Raw genomic sequence first — 7148 nt, 5'->3', positions numbered from 1 at the left:
TTGATAAAAAGTCTCCTACCCTGAGAAATGGTTACTCCTATGCTAATCGAATTACACTGGCTGCCCATTAAAGTCAGAATAGAATTTAAGATATTTAAAATAACTCACCAAGTTATCAGAACCGGATGGACAGATGTGGAGTAGATAGTAGACCTTGTAGTATGACATGGACCAATGTTGGTATCACAACAATTCCATCTTTCTACAGTATGACAATTTGATCTAAGGTGTCGGGAATTTCGACCCGATCAATCGAAATTCCCGCCATTTGACTCCTCCTACGACTACGTCAAATTGGAGGGAGAGGAAAAACTCGCGGGCGAATGAATGTAGTTCCAAACGTGAACATTTAGAGCCAAAAAAGGAAACCACCTGGTAGGAAGGCGCTGAGACTAATAAAATCAATTGCTGGTAATTTAAGATTAGGAAAAATAAAGTCATTCTGTTGTAACATGTTAAAAAAATCCAATGTAGAAATTTAGGTTCAGGGCAAATTGCGCCAAAAAGGTGACGTCGGGGGTTGCGAGGATAGCTCGTCCTCTTTGATCCAACGTCCCCAACCGAAGTAAGCCCCCTCTAATTGTTATCTCTCCTCTCTACCTTGTCTACCAGGTTGGTTGTAGTAGAAGTTTGAGTGCAAGACGTTTAGTTTTTATATCGCAGTCTAGTGTAGAGATCCTTGTGATTGGGGATCTGAATCCTGAGTTAAATAAGAATAGGGATATTTGGTGTGTGATTCGTTGTGTATTGAATTCGAATTGGCACTATTTTCAGTTTGTTAATGAGTCCGGTGTGGACTTTGTGCTTGAAGAGCACATGCTACATTACCTAGGGTCAGTCTTGTTTTTCAGTAAGTCTTGTGAATGCTTTAGAATGTTGTTTGTCTTTATCAGAGTTTATTTTTGTAATAAAACTGTAAATTTTATCGCCGTATTTTAGTTAACTCCTGGAGGGTTTTGGCGAGTGTTGCCTCTTCAAGGCCTTGCGATCCGCCCAGTACATCGGGCAAATATAATAAACTGGTGAAAATCACGACATTTGGTCCTTCGAACCGGATCGCAAGCGCTTCCCAGAGCCGGACAGGATTAATTTAAAATATGAGCCTTTGAGAGAGAGAGAGAGACGAACAATTAAGGTCCTCTACGTCTCGATGTGCGACCGCCCACGTGGGTCAGCTCTTTGAGTCCTTTAACGTTAAATTATCCTTTTCTCCTTGCCTTGTCCAACCCCCCCAAACGTAAAGTAAAGTAATTAAGATGGCTGTATCCACGATCGTGCATATCGAGGCGTCGATGGGCCTACTGGAGGATTTGCTAAGCGAAACGCAAAGGGCACTGATTGAGACCTACTCCGAGTCCGTTTACCAGAATTTGGTAACGGAGTTGCAGGCAGAGGTCCGACAGCTTAAAGAGCTGTACAAAAACCAGAGAGTTAAATTAGAGTCTAGCATCGAAGCCCGAATTAGGCATATGTTAGGTGAAGCGACACGCGCTTCCACACTATTGTACAATAGAATAGATAAAGTGAAAGGCCCTTCAACGGGGAATGTTGCCCTCCCCAGGTTGAAGCCGCTGCCTCTCCCCACGTTTGAAGGGGAAGTACAAGAGTACGCATCGTACCGTGAATTATTCACGATCCACGTGGATCGAAGAGCGGATTTAGACGAAGTGTCTAAATTCACGTATTTATTGGGGACGTTGGGCAAAGAGCCGCTCAGGATCATCAAATCCCTGAGTGTAACCGCCGCGAACTATAGAGTAGCATTAGATTTATTAGATAAGCAGTATGGCAACGTGCACCAAACGCTCGTGATTCTGCACCGCAAGTTAGCAAACATCTTTGTGCCGTCACTAAACCCAGTAGAATTAAAAAGGTTCCGTTTTGAGTTAACTATCATTATTGAGCAAATCAAAAGACTTAGTACCAATGACTTAGGCCAGGGCATGGTCATGAGCCTCATTAATCAAAAATTGTCAGAGGGAAAACTATACCGCAAGGTGGTAGAGCATTTGAGGAAATGCGACTATACATTGGACGAGTTTTTTGAGGCAATAGATTTCATAGTAAGAATGTTAGAAGACGATGCATTGCAGAGAGGCGACAGTCTTGAGAGTGACAAAAGACCAGACAGTAGTGTAAGACCGAAAACCCATCCCATCCACCAAAATTCCTGCCCATTTTGTAGCGAACGGCACCCGCCTCACGGATGTCGCCAAGTGACAGACGTAGCTGCTAGACGTCGCATTTTACTAAAAAGGGGTCTTTGTTTCAATTGCACGAAATCAGGCCATCGTAGCGATAAATGTCCCGTATCAAATTCCTGTAGAAACTGTAATGCTAAGCACCACACTGCGATTTGCGACGCGGGTAGACCGCAATCAATCCCTAGTCATAGTAATAGTCAATCAACAACGTCCCGCCCCGTAGTAAATGCGACGCCTGCACAGAACCAAAATGCCCCCCGTCCGTCTAAGGTTAAAGTAGAATCTAAGCCGTGCACGAGCGCAAAGATCGCGCAGAGGTCTGATGTGGACCTCCCATGCACTATCTTGCCAACAGCCATGGCAGGTATTCAACAAAGGCAAGGTAGTAAGCGAGTCCGCCTATTTCTCGACTCAGGAAGCCAGAGGAGCTTCATCTCTGCAAAAATTGCCCGTCAATTAGGCCTACCGGTGGTAGGAAGAGTGTCCTTGAATATAGCTCCGTTTGGTTCCGAGGAAATAAGCGGCCAATACGATGTAGTAAGTTGCAGGGTTGAAATGGGGAAAAGAATCGTGCGTATGAAATTGGTGGCACACGAACACGTGGACGTCCCGATACATAACGTGGGTTATGTTAAAGTCAGACAGCATCTGTTGACCAAGGGAGTCACGTTAGCCGATCCAGCAAACCAATCAGATACCATGAAGAACGTTCACATATTAGTTGGAGCGGATTATTTTAGCTATTTTGTCATAGGTGTAGAAAAAGTAGATGGGATAAATCTTTTCTTAACGCATAATGGTATGTCCCCGTACGGGAAGGTGCCACAGTGGCTGTTCCAAGGGGAAAAGGTCGAACAAGTAAGAACGTTGAGAGTGTGCAGAATCACGGACGAGCCATATCTGTATGATGTAGATGAGTGGTGGCGATTAGACCGTGTTGGTATCGCCCCATCTGAGCAATACACTGTTCGCGAGGCCGAGGCCGTGCGAAAGGTATCGCAAAGCGTTGTAAGAAAACCTGAGGGATATCAGGTTAGCCTACCATTTGGATCGGATGCTAGGCCAGAAACCAATTATCGTAACGCTATGGCGCAGTTGGAGTCGTTGCAGACAAAATTCAAAAAGGATAGGGAATATCTTGAACAATATCAGGGAGTGATAGATAAGTATCTCGAAGCAGGTTTTATATCAGAAGTGAAACATCCCGTAGTGGAAGGTTATTACATGCCACACTTTGGTGTTAAGAAAGACAGCCGTACCACCCCCCTTAGAATCGTGTTCAATGCCTCTGCCAAGTCACAAGGTTGCAAGTCCTTGAATGAATGTCTTTTACCTGGGCCCAATTTGGTAGAAGTAGCATACAGTTTAATTATAAGGTTTAGGTTGAATCGATATGCCATGTTAGCCGACATAAGTAAAGCATTCCATCGTGTTTTGTTAGATCCTCGTGATGCCAAATACACACGATTTCTGTGGCGCAAGGCAGCTGGTCGAGCGCTTACCTTCGCCTTTAGAGTCGTGGTGTTCGGCATCACAGCTAGTCCGTTTTTGCTACAGCAAATATTAAATTGTCATTTTAAAGAGGAAGGGCGCCCAGATTTAGTAAAATCTTTTTATGTTGATAATTATCTGGCCACGTTTGAAGATATAGAACATATGAGGCAAGAGCATGAGTCTGTTCATAACATCTTAAAAAGGGCGGGTATGCCCTTAGAAGGGTGGGCCAGCAATCACTTGGCCTTCGATAGCGAGAGACAGTGGAATGAGCCTGTGAGTGTGAACGTGCTCGGGCTGCGATGGGCCCGGGACGTGGACAGATTGTGTGTGAAAGAAAGCAAAAGGATCTGTGAGTTGGGGGAGGGATGGGTGCCCACGAAGCGTAGGGTACTTTCCCTATTAGTCTCCATATATGATCCGATAGGTTTGATAAGCCCATTATTTGTAAGGGGAAAGCTTTTCCTTCAACAACTATGGGAGGATAATGTAGGTTGGGATGATGTTTTAAGTAAAGAGAGGGCTAAAGAGGCAAGTGAATTGTTGAATGATTTGAAAGCGGTGAGCGACATCACCTTTCAAAGATCAATAGGAAAAAAAGGCTTACAACTTCATGTGTTCACCGATGCCAGCAGTAAGGCATATGGAGCAGTAGCATATACTAGGGACGAATGCAATCGGGTAAGTCTGGTAACAAGTAAAACCCGGATCACTCCGAAAGGGATGAGCAAGCTGACGATCCCTAAGCTAGAGTTGCTGGCCTTGTTGTTAGGCAGCAGACTAGCAAGAACGCTCAAGGATCTGATCGAGCCACGGGAAATAGTAATGTGGACCGACAGTAAGGTAACGTTGGCATGGGTAGCATCGCCCGATGCCAGGTCTAATAAAAATGTGTTTGTTTCTAACAGAGTGACGGAAATTAATTTTATTCAGCAGGTTTGTAGTTTCAGTCTGAACCATGTCCCTAGTCAGCAGAACCCTGCCGATATCCTATCCCGAGGCGCAACGGCTCAACAATTGCAAGCTAACCCCCTGTGGAGGAACGGTCCAGAATTTCTCAGGACCACGGGAAGGCCTGTTCCTTGCGAGGAGGAAGATTTACTACATCAAACTCACGTAGTAGCGGCGGTGCAGGAGCTAAGGGAGGAGATGTGTCCTACCCCCCCAGGCGAGATTTGGGACATCCTGAAGAGGGAAGTAGGGTTCCAATTCTTGTTACGAGTAGCCAGACTAGTTTTAAAGTTTGCTAAGATAGAACGGCATCCGTTCAGTATTGTTGTAAAATTAGAGCAAAAACATTATTTGCCTACTGTTTATGCCTACTTAGAGGGCGGAGTCAGACCCCCTCGTGAAGTTGCTAATTTTGCTAGACAATTGAATTTAGTTTTGGTAGATAATCTCATCTGCACCAGGGGACGAGTGTCCCATGTAGGAGAAACTGATCATTTAATTCTCTTGCCAGCCAAAGGGCATTTGGTTAGGATGTATCTAAATTATTTACATCAATTACATTTGCATTGTGGGGTGAATACTCTAATAGGTATCTTTCGACAGAAATGTTGGGTGGCGGGTCTACGTTCCATTGCGAAGCGAACCGTGCGGCAATGCCCTGAATGCAAGCTGGCCTTCCAGCCTCTAACGAGACAGCCACCACCACCCCCCCTGCCAAAGGAAAGGATCACCCTCACAAAACCGTTCACGGCGGTCGGAGTGGACCACACAGCAGCTATACACACGGAAACACGGCCAGGGTATATACTTATCGTAACTTGCATGGCCAGCAGAGCCGTGTACCTTGATTTCTGTCCCTCTTTGGAAGCAGAAGAATTCGTGTTGGCACTTAGACGGTTTAGCGCCACCCACGGTGCCCCACAGCTCATCATGTCCGATAACCATCAAACCTTCAAGGCTGCCAGCCACCTCCTGCAGGGACTTTATGAAGAGGACGAAGTCCAGCAGTTCCTGAGGAAAACTGGCATAAAGTGGCGGTTTCAGACGCCCCGTGCACCTTGGAAGGGTGGGTTCTTCGAGCGTTTGATAGGAGTAACGAAACGGACCCTCCAGATAGCCCTCGGAAAGAAGTACCTGCCGGACGCCCACGTGCTAACCCTCGTGAAAGAAGCAGAAGCAGTGGTGAATAATCGACCGCTCATGTACAGCGGTGACGAGCGCGAGGATGAAGTCCTCACCCCCTCCCATTTGATAAGAGGACACCAAGTCCACCTCATGGCCCCCATCTTACCGGACGACCATCTGAACGCAACCTTCACCTCTCGGAAGCTACGTGATCGTTACGTAAGATTGACAGATTCGCTCAAAGCCTTTAGGGAACGCTGGAGAAAGGAATACTTGAGTGCCCTGAGGGCCCGGCACGACAGTCAGCCCGGGGAACCCTCCAAGCTGCACCCCGGAGACATCGTGCTAGTGAAGCAGGACAATAAGAAGAGAGCGACTTGGCCACTGGGACGTGTCGTGGAGACGTATCCTGACGACAACGGAGTCGTACGCTCGGCGAAAGTGTTGTTTGAGGGTGTCGAATCGCTGCGAGCTGTCAGCCACCTGGTTCCCCTAGAAATAGCCCCCTCTGAGGATGACCATGAAGGAGACGACGGCGATGACGGAAAAGAGGGTGCGTACAGATCGACAGCCGGAATGCCAGGGATAGCGGAGACGTCTGGGAACGACCAGGGTATGGCAACAGCTACGGCAACTCAACAACCAGCCACAGGAACGGACGACAACGACGAGGAAGGTGAGAACTATGCGGTTAGTGTAAGTGAAAATGAAAATGAAACAGAGCAGACGAACGCACAAGGACGTTCTGCACGCCCATTGAGAAGGGCTGCCGTGAAACAGCGAGAACTAATGGACTGTCTACTGAAAGGTGACGATATATAAAAAGTAGCCGCAAACTGTAAGTGAAAAGGGGGCGTGTTCTATCTGGAAGGTAGGGAGGGTGGAGTTTGTGAGGTGTGCGTGAATCTGCGGAGGTTGGAAGTCCTTAGGGGTGGAGTACGGGGACGGGATGGTCTCTCGTGCGTACAGACCGAGCGTTGCACAGAACCTGCCCCTCCCTCTTGTACTCCATTAAGTAACAGCCTGCATGTAGCAGCGCTATAGAAGTCTCAATTATTGTGAGTTGAGACAGACTGAATTTGAATTATTATGATTGTATTTCTGCCATTTTTTGAATTGTCTTAGGCCCATTGCCTAATTGTCGTTGCACTTGAATTATTATGATTGTATTTCTGCCATTTTTTGAATTGTCTTAGGCCCATTGCCTAATTGTCGTTGCACTTGAATTATTATGATTGTATTTCTGCCATTTTTTGAATTGTCTTAGGCCCATTGCCTAATTGTCGTTGCACTTGGATTATTATGATTGTATTTCTGCCATTTTTTGAATTCTTAGGCCCATTGCCTAATTGTCGTTGCACTTGACTTATTATG

This window comes from Palaemon carinicauda, chromosome 16 (assembly GCF_036898095.1).
Source record: "Palaemon carinicauda isolate YSFRI2023 chromosome 16, ASM3689809v2, whole genome shotgun sequence".
Lineage (NCBI taxonomy): Eukaryota > Metazoa > Arthropoda > Malacostraca > Decapoda > Palaemonidae > Palaemon > Palaemon carinicauda.
This window is presented reverse-complemented; position numbering follows the sequence as displayed.